This window comes from Dermacentor andersoni, chromosome 1 (assembly GCF_023375885.2).
Source record: "Dermacentor andersoni chromosome 1, qqDerAnde1_hic_scaffold, whole genome shotgun sequence".
Taxonomy (NCBI): Eukaryota; Metazoa; Arthropoda; class Arachnida; order Ixodida; family Ixodidae; genus Dermacentor; species Dermacentor andersoni.
In genome coordinates, this window is record NC_092814.1 from 402,425,889 (window position 1) to 402,441,408 (window position 15,520).

Below are 15,520 nucleotides of genomic sequence, written 5' to 3' on the forward strand. Positions count from 1 at the left end.
AAACTTAAAGCTTAATTTTGATGTTATAGTTTAACGGAATTCCCGAGCGGCAAACTCCGCCGGAAAAGCCGGATCCGCGCCGATCGGTTGCAGACCTATTTCTGGCATTGCAGCCGCCTCAATTCATAGCCATGACGTAAACCGCGTTCCAGCTCAGCATCTTGCAGTCGTCTAAAACTGCCGTGCTGACTGCCCCGATAGCCAATACCTTAACAGAGACTGCGGCAAATTACCAGGTTTTGTACGACAAGCCCAACGGCAAATACCAATGTAATGTCGGGAAGGATGAATTTACTTTCAAAGTAAACGCGCGTACTCCACGCAAGCCACGAAAATGGCAAAAAAAGTAAGCAAACAAATAAAGGAAGGGGGGGCGGAGGGGAAAATCTAGGGGGGTTTATAAGTTGATGCGTGCTGAGCAGATCGTGCCAATGTATTCTTGCTCGCTTGTTACATTACATGTGCACATGTAATACATGTATGCATGCATGTTGCATGTATAGTTGCTTGCCTGCCTCCCTCCCGCCGGCCAGCGGCGGTACGCGTGCAGCGAGGCAATTTGTCCAACTCGGGAATCAAGCGTAGTGTGTGACAGGTAAATTAGATGGCACTTGGCGCCAGCACGGCAGAGGGTGACAGTGACTCTCACATCCTACTACGCGTTAGTGTAGTTATACACGTTTTTATTATATGCTTACTTGCTGACTATTGCTACGTATTCTTGGCATGAAGAGGTACCATTTATTATCATTTTCCATGTTTACACGAGATCTACTATTCGCTTAACCAACCGTTGCTTTCTAGAAGTGGTTACAAGATACCCAGATCCCAAACCGTCTCATGTCGGCTAAGATGTTGTCGTCAAAATGTGCACGTGCATACAATCATGACGCATGGCCGTTGCGACTTGTTGATACCTTTTTTCGTGGCGCCATCTCTCGGTGTTCGAAGGACTGTACGAGGAGCGACGACGATTATCTGGATCCACCTTCTGACGGAGTGTCAACACCTAAATATGTTTCCTAAACGGTCTCTTCCATGCATCGTCATCCGCCGCCGAAATCTCCTGGCCTTTTGCGCAGTGTGTCAACAGCAAAATGCTGGCAGAGCTTCAAGATACCTATACCGAAGACGTATACATTCTGTAGACCAGATTTTTTATAGCCTCGTCGCGCGAGTGTCAGCTACTCCGCTAACCTCGACATCAAGTGCTGCCTACTGGTGAGGGCCGCGGGCAGTGCGGGAGACTGGAGAAAATGGCTGCACTTGCGGTGTGTGCTCACAGGTTGTGTTTTAAACGCATTCTTACTGCATTGGCTGAACGCAGTGTACAAAGGGTATTCGTCCGGGGGGCGCTGGGCTGTCGTTGGCTGCACTAACAATCGGCGCAAGAGGAAGCTACTCATGCAAGGACCCCGTGACCGACGTTCACGGAGACACAAGAAGCTTGTGTTTGTGTCGAGTGCATTCGCTGCATGAGTTTTCTGCGGCGCCTGAGAAACGACACCGTAGAATACTGGTTTTAAATTGTAGCGGCGCAGCCATCGCCTCTAAAGTAAGCGGAGAAGAAGATGGGCTCACGTGCAGGTTGCGCGAGAACACATTATTGAACTCGACCTGAGCGGCCACGGTGTCTGCCGCTCCCTAGTCACCCCGCCCCCATGGCTGGTCTGCCTAGATAAGCCGTGGCTACCGCGTCTACCTCGCCGCCTCCCACAAATTTGTGACGATGGAGCCAGCCCTGCCAGCGTCAGTGCACCGATTCTACCATAACGAGTGATGTGGCCTCAAGCAGTCCGGCAGACGTCCCACGGTTGTAGGGTGTCCGGCAATCCTACATCGACATGTCGGAAATCTGGTTCATCCAGCTGGACGGTCACTTCCGTCTCAACAAGGTTCCGGGATCCGGCTGCGTTCCAGGCTCTGGTTGCCTCGCACCGGCCCCGACTTCTACGACGACTTGGGGGCAGCCGTCTTTGCTCACTATGTCACCTCGAGCGCTCGGTCAAAACCGCTCTCGCCATTTGAACCGTCGCGTCATTCCGCACCTTACCGCTCCACATCGCCTGCGTCCACCCGTGCCGATCGTCAGCACGTGCCGGCCCCAGCATCAGGCCTCTACTCTGTTCGTGAACCTCCTCCCTAGCTCAAATGCAGCTGCGCGACGACTCTTTCCAAAGAATTCACTGGGCCAAACGCAACAGCTTTCGGCTATTCTACTGCCCGCCGCTCTCCTTCCTTTGGCTTTCCCGCAAACTGTCCGCTCTCCGTTCGCAGGCACTTCACTCATCACCGATAAAAGAGGCTCTCTCCCGGCTCCACTAGGCGCGCATTTTACGCTTGCAGGCCCGGCGACGGCACAAGCACAACATTTGCGGTGTATTCAGCGACCACCGCAACCCTGATGCTATCGGCATTCGAGATTTCACCGCAGGCCGCAGCCGACGAGCCTTCCGATGTTCTGTGCTCGTATCCTCCGCGGATGCATGGCTTACCGAAGTTTTGTAGGAGCAGCGCTGTCATCTGGTTTCTTCAGTTCGAGAATCACGTCTACGTCAACAACATTAGTGGCCAACAATTGCGCTATGTTCACGCATGTCCCGAGCTGCCAGATGGTCTACTTTCTGAGCTCCGACTTGTACAGGCCTGGGCATCTACGAGAACATGCGGCCGTCACGATTTTACACTGTGGCATCAATGTGGCTGCGCCTCGCTCACAACCTACGCGGCCGGTGCTGCCTGGTGCACCTTTATCCGATTGCGTGAACCCGACACTAGCAATGACGACGCCATCTGCACACTTTACCTGCACTTTACCATTGGAATTCATTTCAATCGTGCTTCGCACTGGGAGTGTGAGGTCCCTGTAGCGGCGCGGCTATCGCCTCCAAAGTAGGCGAAGATGGGCTCACGTGCAGTTAGGACGAGCACAGAACACGCTAGCGAACGCGACCTGAGCGGCCGAGATGCTGCTGCAACTTGGCTGGCCGGCCACGGTGGGTGCCTCTTTGCGCCACCTCAAAAAATTAAAAAAATATGACAGAGGATCCAACGAGTTAGAACCTGTATACAGCGAAGCTTTTTGTGAGTGCACAGAGAGTCGAAACATGAGTTTGTGTTTTTTGAATGTCCACGAAAAACAGGGAATACTTTATTGGGGCATTGTAAAGAAGGCTAATGCAATGCCGCGTGAAGGTGAGCTTTCTGGTTGTTTTTCTTTAACCCGCACCGCGGGCGCCGACGTTGCAGCCTCGGCCATGATGGTGCAGCAAGGAGTGGCGCGCACGACGCACGTACTCCGCTGTCATTGGTTGCCCTATTTGGCAAGAGAACAGCCAGGCTGCAGCACCCACGCTCACTAAAACCGGCGAGGCTCGCAAAGGCAAACCTTCGCTTTGAATAGCCTTCGTGCCCAGCCAGCATTCGTTCTGTTGTCGGGAAGTAAGGGATAGTGTGCATCTTGTCTTTCCGTGCTACTGGCATAAATCGTAGCAGTGCCGTTTACGACCTTTCGTAGTCTGCTCGGATCACTGTCCTGTCGGAAAGCGCACGGAGGTGAACCTTTCGCCAAAATTGCGTTTTGGATGCGAAAGACAAGTAAGCCGAAAGCGTTCCGGTGCGTGCGTCGACTTCCTAGGTTACGCAGTGATTGTTGCGTTACATCAAAAAAAAAAAAAAAAAGGACTGCGCGTAACTTGACAGTTTTCGTGTCTTGTGTTTTTCTTGCACCAAAAAAAGCCGCATTCGAGTGCTTGTGACTGTGACAAGAAAACGCAGAATAGGACTAGCCTGCACAGAAACAGGACTGCACCTTCGTCAGTGCCTCACCTGATTCTTTTTCTTTCTTTCGCGCAATGCGTAGGTGTTTGAATTGGCGCAATTGTGCGATGCTCAAACAGCCGAACGAGAAGCACGTTCAGTCGTTCTTTAACAGAGTTGGTGCCCCTTTCAATATGTTGCGCATAGATAGGCAAATTATTGTGTGTTGGATCTCTATTGACTGTCCCTCTCCCCTCCCCTTAGCGAGCGCTGGATCATGTCACTGCACGCCAATCTCCTCCTTGCGCGGCGCACAACACTGAGCGTGCGGGAAGATGGCGCACACCAAGCCACCTTTCATGAAGGAAGGAAAACTGAGGAAAGGCCCTACCACCTCCGCGCGCTAGAGGAATAGTGTGGAGGAAATGTAGTAGTAGGTAGTAGATTTCGTAGCAGATTCTCCTTTTTTTCATTTCTTTTGCTGTAGCTGCCATTCTTTCGGGCCACAATGGCGGCGTTGTTCTGTGCGCTCCCACGTGTTGCTCCGTAGGTTTCGCACCGTGGTCGAGGCGCCGCGCTCTTACGGCTGTGGCCAGGTGGGACAGGAGGAACTGCAGCTCGTGAAATGAACGCGCATGCAACGCTGTACGCAATGTACCGATATCCGCCGGAAGTTTCGCACTCTTCGGCGGAATCATACTAACGTGCCATCGCAGGCCGAAATCGATGCGTTTCAAAATCTCTACAATGAACGGCTTGCAGGTCAGTGATTCCTGCTTTTGACGGTGCAAGGTAAATTTGCAGCACGTAGAACGTACGTTATGCAAGAATGCATAGTCCTTGTTTTAGAACATTCGTGTTCAGTAACAACATGCTTTTATGCATATTAAACACATGTTGCTCAACTGTTGTTTAATTCTTGCAGTACTCGCGGCAGCACCAAGTCCTTTAAGCAGAGTGCGTTCGAGGTTCGTATACACCTGCACAGGTGTACCACAATACACGTGCTGATAGAGCGTTACGCAAAATATGTGCATTTTGCTGCCCTCGGCACCGTGCGCCGGCCAGTCGAAGCTTCATCTGGGAAGATTGGAAAGAAGCCGCTGCTTTGACTTACGGAAGGAATCCTCCCTACCGCAGGCGTATATTACCTATGCGTGTGAGAAGCGCAGGGAAATGAAGGTTAGAGGATGCGCTGCAAGAGTGAGCAAGCCTGCGAACACACCAAACGGGCCTCCCATGGTCGCACGTAGGCCGGTTCTATGCGCGTACCGTCCTGCACTGTGTGCCGGCTACCGCAAAAGTTTGGTTCTGTGAAGCTTGACTTACGGTGGGAATTAGGCACCTCAGGTCGCAGTCAATGAATCTAGAGGCGGGGTCAGAAATGAAATTCTACCTCCTCTCCCGCGTGCTGTCGTAGTGAAGCGTGGCCACCCGAAATTTGCTCAATAAAGCATGAAGGTTCCTCAATCCACAGCGAGAATATGTGTTTGTGCTCATAAACTCCAAATTGATCGCAAATGGGTCGGTGTACCGCAGGTTTATCCAGTGCATTCTTGCAGTTCAGTGAGAATGCGCACATTTTTTTCGTATCGCCAGACGTCTAGCTCGCAAGTCTGTCTGAGAGCCCCAGGAAGCCCAAGCAGAGAAAATCAAGTAGAAGGCAGCGATAAAGGTGACATGTCTAAAAACACGCAGAAACTGGGCAGCGACCGGTACCTACGGTTGATGAGAACAGTTCAGTTGGCTGGCCTTATGAAGCATGTATGTTTTCATAAAAGCCGGTAAAAGCAGCCGATTCGACCTCCCGGCCCAATTTACGAAGCTCATGATGAACTTCTTTCAACATGACTTCGGCAACGGTAATGCGCTGAGACATCGCGATTACATCCTTTTGTTTAGTATTGTTACGGAGCGCGCCAGTCCGAGCAGCCCGGTTCCGCGCAGCGCGGCGTCGTTTTGCAAGAAATGTAAACAAGAGAGGAGTACTGGTCCGACATGATGACGGAGCAACGCCAACTTGCGGCTTCACTAATGGTATCTTAGACTGGTCGCCTCCACCCCTCGAAGCAGAGTGGGCAGATCCGGCGTTCCCCGAACTCAGAGATAGAAGACAAGCGCGCAAGCCGAACGTGTGACTCGCTTTCGGAGGAGAAAATGGCAGATGCCAAACCACGTGACTACTGGCAACGTCCAATGTTCCGCCTACCCAAAGCTCCCGGCGCTGTCGGGAAAACAGGCGGACGCGCCGTGGGATGAATGTTCGTCAAGGCGCCAGCATGCAGTGGCCTAGGTTCCCTAGGTTACGGCAGACCGTCGCCAACAGCAGCGACGCTGTGCTGTGGTGACGTTGCGGGAAACGCTTCCGTCTCGACGACTGCTCCGACGGCGGCGCTCAGAGTGCCTCAGAGAGCTCGAAGATGGAGGAGAGCGATCGAGCAGAACCAGCCGAACGCAGGGCGCGCACCCTTTTTCAACGAGCCGAAGACAACGCCGCTCGCGACAGCGCTCTAGAGTGCTCAGAAAAGACCAGCCGAAGATGCCATTAGCTTCGCAAAGAGTTACAACAGGGCCCCTCCTCAGTTTTCCTTCCTCCATGCCACCATCCTTCTCGTCTCGCCCTCGCATGCTGTCCCTCGCACCTACAGCATGGATGGAACCTCAAGCCAAAGCCGACTGTGACGGCAGAAATGCGCCTGGAGTGTCCCTATCATTGCAAACCCAATGATATTGAAAGCTGTGTCCCTATCATTGCAATCGCAATAATTTTGAAAGCTACTTGTTGATAGTGTTGTGTTGCCACTCGAGGACGACGGTAGGTGCTGCTATTAACAGCGCAGAAAGTTAATAAGAAATCTTACCATTGCACATAAATGAATCCTATATGTAATGGAAGCGTATTACATGTCTGCTTACCTTATGCACACGCACTTTCTACATTTAAGTAACGCGGGGAAAACGATAGTTTCTGCAACAGTCGCTGCTTTTCAAATAACATAAATGAGCACCACGCTTGCGTCAGCACACAACATGATTTGTAATAGTTATTTTTCTGTATTTGGTTCGGCAACGTCGCAGAGCTCTAAACTTAGTGGCGCCAACGACTATCGTTCTCCTTAGTGGCTACGGCAGCTCAACGGTCTGACTAGGGCTGCAACTTCTGACGTTAAACTTCGTAGCTGTGGCCTCAAAACATAACTCATATACTTTTTAAGTTAAACGGTTACGTCATCCCCATCTGCTACTGCGCTTAAGCCATAGTGGACAAGCAGGCAATATTTGCGACACGCTGTGCTCTGTGATGCCTCACTTGGAAATCAGCCAGATCCAGCTTTGTCTTCCCAGAACAGCTGCCTGTTCAGACAAAGTCCTCTACGGAGCACTATGTTCGCGTGCTGCTTGACTAGAGCGCAGACAGGATATGCAGCCACGCATCACAGCAATCAAGAAACCACGAAGAAGCAGCATGCAGCAAACGCCGCCCACTCAACTGCTGTCGCTGCCGGTGACTGCATGCTCAATAAGTCACCCCTAAGGGTCGTTTCGGGATGTGCAATCGAAACCTTGGCATGCGTGAGTTCCGAAAGAACACTATGAAACCATCAAGGCCTACTCTGTCGACTTTTCAGGGCTCAATTTTACGCAGTCTGTTGTTTCCATTCCACAGTTCCCAACGCAGAGAAGTTTTGGAAACAAAAGTCGGCCCTGGGTATGACGAAGCCGACAGGCGCTCGTGTTGGTTGCAGTTTCCGCTGCCACACAGCAGCAGCTGGCTTGGCAACGGACGCTCCGCCACAGGCTTTGGGTGCGCGTCGTAAATTTTCACTTTCTAATTACAAAGCCGACAGTTTTCATTTCGGTCGTGCCTGATGCCTAGCCCGAAGAACGAGACTTCACCAAGCACGAGAGGGATAAAACTTAGAGAAAGAAGAGTCTAAATTTCAAAATGCGGATAATATGCCACTAATGCATCCCCAGCGGCTTGAGAAAGTTTTTACAAAGTTTCATTGATCACACAGCAGCATTTCCTGCTTTGCTTTAGTCGCACACGTCGAAAACAAATACCTGCCGCGGTATCAATGGTGTTTGTGCTCCCAAGCATGAGGTACCGAATTCAGAAAGCTTTTTGTTCGTAAGTGTTCTTTTTCATTGACTGATCGCCTTCGCTAATAATATGGCCTACATCACTGTTCGCTGGTACGAATGCCTTTAGCGTAAGAACATTTTGTGAATACGGGCCCAAGTCTCGGGACCAAATCCTGACCGCGGCGGCCGCATTTCGATAGGCGGCGGAATGCAATATGCACTCGTGTTCCGTGCATTGGAGGTACGTTAAACATCCCCTCGTGGTCAAAATTAATCAGGATTCCGCCCACCACTGCGTGCCTCATAATAAAATCACGGTTTTGGCACAAAATCCCAAAATTCCATTCGAAAACAAATGTGGCAAGAAATAGATAAGCAAATTTTAAGGCTTTCTTATTGTAGCGCTTCTAGGCCATCGAGTCGAAAAAAGTTAAACCAGTAAAGTAGAAAGAAGGGCGAGTTGGAAAGGACACATACTTATTAATCAGCGAAGAAAAGAACGGAAGACACAGAGGAAGAATAACACAGGACGAACGCTGTCTAACATTTGAAGTGTATTGAACAAAATGCCCGAAAAAAAGAAAATGCCGAAAAAAACGCCCGTCCTGTGTCCTTGTACTGTGTGTGTCTTCTACGCTGTGTGTCTTCTACGCTCTGTATCTTTCGTTGTTTTCCCACTTATTATTAAGTATGAAACTTAGACCACTTAACCCCATGCGAGTGGTTTAAATTCCATAAAAATCCACTATTAACTATACCAGTCCACAGGACGCTTCTGAAGCGATTAGGTGCTTTGCTAAGTGTGTTCCGCTCAAAAATAAAATTAAAGCGCAACGTACTAGCGGGGACTTGTGACACTAAATGCGCCGTTGCACACCGTCATCTTCCCTTTACTCAATCTTTATGCAGCGGCCGCCACCATTCTTAGCATGCCACCTGTTGTCTATATCCTGATGTATGGGAGTGGCGTTGCGTTGTAGCGAAAATAAACAACCTTTCGGAGTTCCGGACGTAAGACGTTGCCCCTGCGTTTTTAAGTCGTAAGGCATACCAGTACTCTGCATCAGTATATAAAAAGCCTGAAGTATAAAGGTCTTCACTGCACGCAAAAAAAAAAAAAAACAGTAGAAAAGATGCCGGAGGTCCAGCGCACCTTGTTGGAATCTACGTGCAGCGAAGCCTTCTTTTATGGCATAAAAATTGCTGAAACCTGGGTTATTTTCTTCGTTCTTGCAATGTCAGTGCAAGGTCATACCAAAGGTCCTCTTCCAAGCCACAGCACCTACATTAGAAGCTGTCGAAACGCAGTCCCTACGAATCTGCTCGAGTGCGCGCGCATGGGAACTCGCGCACCCGTGTTACACAATCTGACGCACGCAGCCATCATTTTAATGAGTTCGAATGCGTTCGCCCGACATAAATATACGTGCGATTGTGGCCAAATAGTTAGAGCACCGGGCTTCCGTGCTGAGGGGGGACCGACGATCGATTCCACCGTCGGCCTCGTAATTCAACCTTGTTTAAGCGTAGGCTGTTAGGCAAGGCGCAAGCAACATCCAGCAGAGCCAATCAGCCACGGTCAGGAAAGTGTGATGCAGGGTTCACACACACACACACACACACACACACACACACACACACACACACATATATATATGTATATATATATATATATATATCTGCAGCCTATTTTATATCCACTGCAGGACGAAGGCCTCTTCCTGTGATCTCCAATTACCCTTTCTCTCTTTCTCTCTCTCTCTCTCTCTCTCTCTATATATATATATATATATATATATATATATATATATATATACATTTGTCAGATCATGGGCCCAATCACGTGAAACTATTCCACTGTGTTTTTATTCCAATCTCCTGATGTCAAATTTGCGTAACCGCCGACGCAAGCACCGGGCGGTCACCCGCAGGGTTCTCTGAACAGACCATTGAAACGCTCACCTTGTTCGTAGGAGGTCACTTTTGTTTGCATAGAAAACGAATAATGTTGCCTACACTGAGCGGCTTGTCCTATCTAATTGGCTGACAAGAGGCGAGGAGCACGCTCAGGTAGAGAGGGATTCGATGGGACAGAGTGAGTGCACTGAACATCGATAACCGGATGAAGAAGGTGGTGCCGGCGTCTGCGATTGATCCGCTTTCCCTTACTTGGCTTGCGGTGCCTGGTAGAAAATCGCGGCGGCATGCAACAGAAGCTTAAGAATGACGCTAAAACGGATCCTCAACAAAGAAGAGTTCGCAGAAGGAGGTGGTAAACGCGCCGAAAGTGCTCAAAACGTTACACAGCCGCGCAAGAAGTTTTATTCTACGCAAATAAACCCATTCTCTCCGGCAAGTGCGCGCAGCCAGCGCCTGAGCTATCGGCGGCAGCCATTTTTTATTCCTTTCGGAACGGGGCAGCCTGCTGCTATTCAGAAGAAAATTCAGTTTTGTTCGGCTTATTAATGCATGTTCAATCCGTACACGTCACATTGACGCGGTGAGTTTTCGCGGTTCTGTGACGTCGCGTGACAGGCAGGTGAAGTGGGTGCAGCCCGAAACTTTTGACCAATAGCCGAGGGCTAATGGCGAAAAGGCGTCTAATCAGAAATAACTATTTTTCTTTTGTTCGGTCAAATCATGCATAATCGGTGTGTGCACATCATATCAGATGGGGGGGGGGGGGGGGGTATCGCGGTTTTTGTGACGCTGCGTGACAGACAGGTGAAGTGGGGGTGGTTCAAAAATGTTTTGGAGCAACGGTGGAGGGCTGATAGCAGAATTGGAATAGAAAAGTTTGGAATTGTTTTACGTTACAGCGCCCCATGACTGGAAGCATACTATTATCATTAAAAAGAAACGTGTACAATCAATTCATTCTGCTGGTGCTCACATGTACGGCAGAAGCTTGGAGACTGACCAAGAAGCTCGAAAACAAATTAAAGACCGCGCAAAGAGCAACGGAAGGACGAATGTTAGGCATAACGTTATGAGACAGGAAGAGAGCGGTGTGGATCCGTGAGCAAACAGGCATAGTCGATATTCTGATTGACTTTAAGAGGAAAACATGCAGCTGGGCAGGCCATGTAATGCGTAGGTTAGATAACCGGTGGACCATTGGGGTTACAGAATGGGTGCCAAGAGAGGGGAAGTGCAGTCGAGGATGGCAGAAGACTAGGTGGGGTGATGAAATTAAGAAAGTCGAAGGTGCTAGCTGGAATCGGTTATATATATATATATATATATATATATATATATATATATAGTATGTGTGTGTGCTATAGAGGTGGTGGACTTTCTCCTCCGTGCCGTAATTTTAGTACACGGTGCCCTACGCCAATTGCAGCCTGACCAATGCCGTACCTTCCTTACTAAAGTCATTGACGCTATGCTGCTCTGCTGCTACACGCAGTGCAAGATCACCGCGTCATACCATCCCCAGACGAAAGGACTCACCGAGCGTTTGAATCGGGCCTTAACAGACGTGGTTTCCAAGTACGCGTCAGCTGACCGCCATGATTGGAACCTTGCACTGCCACACGTGACATTTGCATATAATTACTCCCGCCACGACACTGCTGTAAACTCTCCATTTCACCTTTTGTTCGGAAGTAGACAAGCTTTGATTGATGTAATTACCGCAAGGGCCATGCGTGGCCAAAGAGCTCCTAGGCAATGCTAATCGGCTGTTAATGAAAGATGAACTGTGAATTTTGAAGGGTCGATGCCACACGGCTATACACGGCTGTGTATAGGCCTAAAGATATACGTGCGTAAAATATATATGCATGAGAACAATGTGAATGACATGTAAAGTTCAAGACGTGCCATCGTCACTGTTGTGTCTTCGTCATGATAATTCTGCGCATGCGCAGTATTCTTCCGTTCCTTATTTCCACTCCCACTTCCCTTCCCAGTTCAGGGGATAAAAGCTATCGCACGCCCCTAAATAAACTATATTCGAGCGGTCTGTGCCTCGTAACTGTTCGGGCCGCGCGCCGCGGAAATGCTACAGTGGCGACGAGCCAGGATACCCCCCATTAGGTGAAATAAGACCCGGAATCGGCAACCGCGAAGGCAGCCTCGCCGACGACAAGCATGGCTCATCATATGCTCCCAGCATTCAGCGAAGATACAGATAAGTGGAAGCCGTATCTCATTAAAGCAGATGCCTACTTTGAAGCTAACGGAGTCACCGACTCAGCCAAAAAGAGAGCACTTCTCGTGGCAGCATTGAGCACGCAAACCATGCAATTATTAGCCGGCAAGGTCGCACCGCGAGCCTCAAACGCGTTGAGCTTCGATCAAGTTGTCGATGTGCTAAACGAGTACTTTGATCCGAAGCGACATGATATAACGGAAAGTTTCAAGTTTTTGAATCGCTGCCAGATGGAAGGGGAATCTGTCGCGCAGTTTCTGGTGGAAATACGCCGCATAGCCGATAACTGCAATTTTGGCAAAGCCCTGGAGCGGATGCTCAGGGATCGTATTGTGTGCGGTGTGCGGTCAAGAGCCCTACAGAAGCAATTACTGGCAAAGGCCGACCTCACGCTAGTGGAGGCTGAAGCGCTCGCAATTTCATCTGAAACTGCTGAGAATGATGCTATGAAGATGTCATCCGAGCCAAAGGCTTTATTGACATTGCAGGCGGCTCGAAAAACGCCCTCTGGGGAAAACAGAGACGCTGAACATCTAGAATGCGGAAGGTGCGGCAGCTCAGAACACGATGATGTCAGTTGCGGATGGGCAAATGCACATTGCTATCGCTGTGGGCGGCGCGCACACCTTGCTAAGAAATGTCAAAGTCACCCTAACCACGGCAGGTTAGCTACCAGAGCGATGCACGCAAATGCACTGGCTATAACGGAAACAACGCCAATGGACGATGGCAGTGACGAAGTCCACCTTTGGAAATTGGTTTCGGAGCGTAAAAATTTTCTCGAGCCGCCAACCCGCCGCTCATTTATGTGGGGCGGCGTTCAAGTAGCCATGGAAGTCGACAGCGGGTCGCCAGTATGTGTTATTTCCCGGGAATTGTACATGAAGCATCGAAACCATTCGCCTGCCTTGAAGCCATCCCGTGTGAAGTTGTCTTGCTACGCAGGGCGGATACCGTTGCTGGGAGACCTGACATTACGCGTGGGCTTCAAAGACGTGCTCGTGGACTCTCCCCTCACAGTGCTCGACTGCGAAGGGCCAAGCCTATGCGGAAGGGACCTGCTGACGCTGCTGGACAACGCTGGTGCACCGGTGCAACATGTGACACCGGCCTGCGGAGCCACAGAAACGAGCGAAATGGACACCTGCAAGGTCAAGGCCATTTTCACAGACGACCAGGACATCTTTACCACGGAACTCGGTCTAATGAAGGGTCCACCAGCAAGCCTGCACATCAAAGATGGAGCAATAACAAAGTTTTGTAAGGCGAGATCTCTTCCTTATTCCCTACGCGAGAAGGTAGCTTTGGAGCTGGACCGACTCGTTTCCCTTGGCATCTTATCGCCAGTCAGCCATTCGGATTGGGCAACGCCCATAGTACCGGTGTTAAAAATAGATGGCTCGGTGCGGATTTGTGGCGATTTTAAAGTTACATTGAACCCGGCTTGCGAAATCGAACAGTATCCTATTCCTGTAATCGAGGATATGTTCGCAGCTTTAAGTGGCGGTGAATGTTACAGCACCCTCGACTTGCGCGATGCTTACAGTCAGGTGCCTCTAGACGAAGCCGCACGCAAACTTTGAGTAATCAATACGCACAAAGGATTATTTTGCTATAATCGGCTTTCGTTCGGAATATCGTCTGCACCGTAGATCTTCCAGAGAAAAATCGACACGATTATCAGTGGCTTACCCGGCGTTCAAGCCTATCTTGATGATGTAATTGTGTCCGAAAAGAAAGGCGATAATGGAGAGCGATTGAAAGTCGTCTTAGAGCGTTTTCGGGATCATGGTGTTAAGTTACGGTATGACAAATGTAAATTTCGACAACTGGCAGTTATATACCTCGGACATCGCATTGGCGGCGAGGGCCTTCATCCAATAGAACACAACGTGGAAGCTATCATGCGCATACCTTATCCGCGGAACGTGACCGAACTACGGCCATTTATCGGGATGTTTACTTTCTACGCGAAATTTTTGCCAAACATATCAACGTACCTAGCCCCGCTGTATCAACTATTGAAAAGAACGCGCGGTGGCAATGGAACGCACCGCAAAAGGCTGCCTTCGATGCAGCAAAAGAAAGTCTGAAAACTGCTCCAATGCTTGTCCCTGCAAAGGAACTCAAGCTAGAGTGCGATGCGTCGTCACTGGGGGTCGGAGCAGTTCTGTTTCACTCTATTAACAACGTAAATAGACCTATAGGTTTTCGCTCAAGAACACTGACCCAAGCAGAGCGGAACTGCTCTCAGTTAGAACGTGAAGCGTTGGCTTTGGTTATCGGTGTAACAAAATTCCGGGACTATCTTCTAGGTCGTGAATTTACGTTGGTTACGGATCATCAGCCACTTGTCAGCCTGCTGGGACCCGACCGCCACACACACCGACTATGGCGGCTGCGCGAATTCAACGCTGGGCACTGTACCTCGGAGGCTACAAATACAAGCTTCACTATGTTCCTGGGAAACAACTACTGAACTCGGATGCCCTCAGCAGACTACCAGAGCAGACCACCGGAGACGGAGGTGAAGCTGAGCCCCCGGAATACGTCCTCGCACTCGAAAGCTTAGATGAAGGTGTGGTCACAACGCGTGAACTGAAGGACCTCACAGCCGTCGACTCGACATTGCGTAAGGTTCTAGATTACGTGTTACGCTGTTGGGCAAAAAGCAAGACAAACATAAAGCCCAATTTAGCACCTTATTATGAGCGTAGGCTAGAATTGTCCTTGGCCCACGACCTCGTATACTGGGGAAATCGCGTCGTCATACCAAGTGACGCCAGAGAGCGCTTTCTGCAACATCTTCACGAAACCCACCAAGGATCATCGGCCATGAAAGCCGTGGCACGCTCCCTATTTTGGTGGCCAGGACTTGACCGCGACATCGAGCAGCGCGCGGCCAACTGCAGGAATTGCATAGCAAATTTACCTATGCCACCGGCCGCACCTCCCCTAAATTGGCCGAAGACGGAAGAACGGTGGTCTCGGATTCATATCGACTTCGCAGGACCCGTAACCGGGAAGATGGTCCTAGTTGAGTGGACGCGCACTCCGAATGGATCGAAGCGATTCCTATGAAGCATGCAAATGTGGAAAGCACCATAAGGGCTCTGAGGAGCATATTTGCGCGTTTTGGTGTGCCACGTACAATAGTACCGGACAACGGCACACAGTTCACGAGTAAGGAATTTGCCACATTTACAGCGAAAAACATCACGCATCTCCGCACGGCACCTTTTCATCCACAGTCAAACGGAGCTGCTGAAAGGGCGGTGCGAACGATAAAAGAGGGTATTCAGAAAATAAAGGGAGGCGATCTCGACGGGAAATTGGTACGGCTACTGTTCAATTATAGACCGACACCTCTGAAGACTGGGAAATCGCCTTCAGAGATGCTCCTCGGATATCAAATAAGATCGCGTCTAGACACTTGCTTCCCTGTGGCTGTTGCCGGTTCAACTGAGGGGAACCACGACTGGACACTGCCGCCAGACAGCACCGTGTACATCCGCA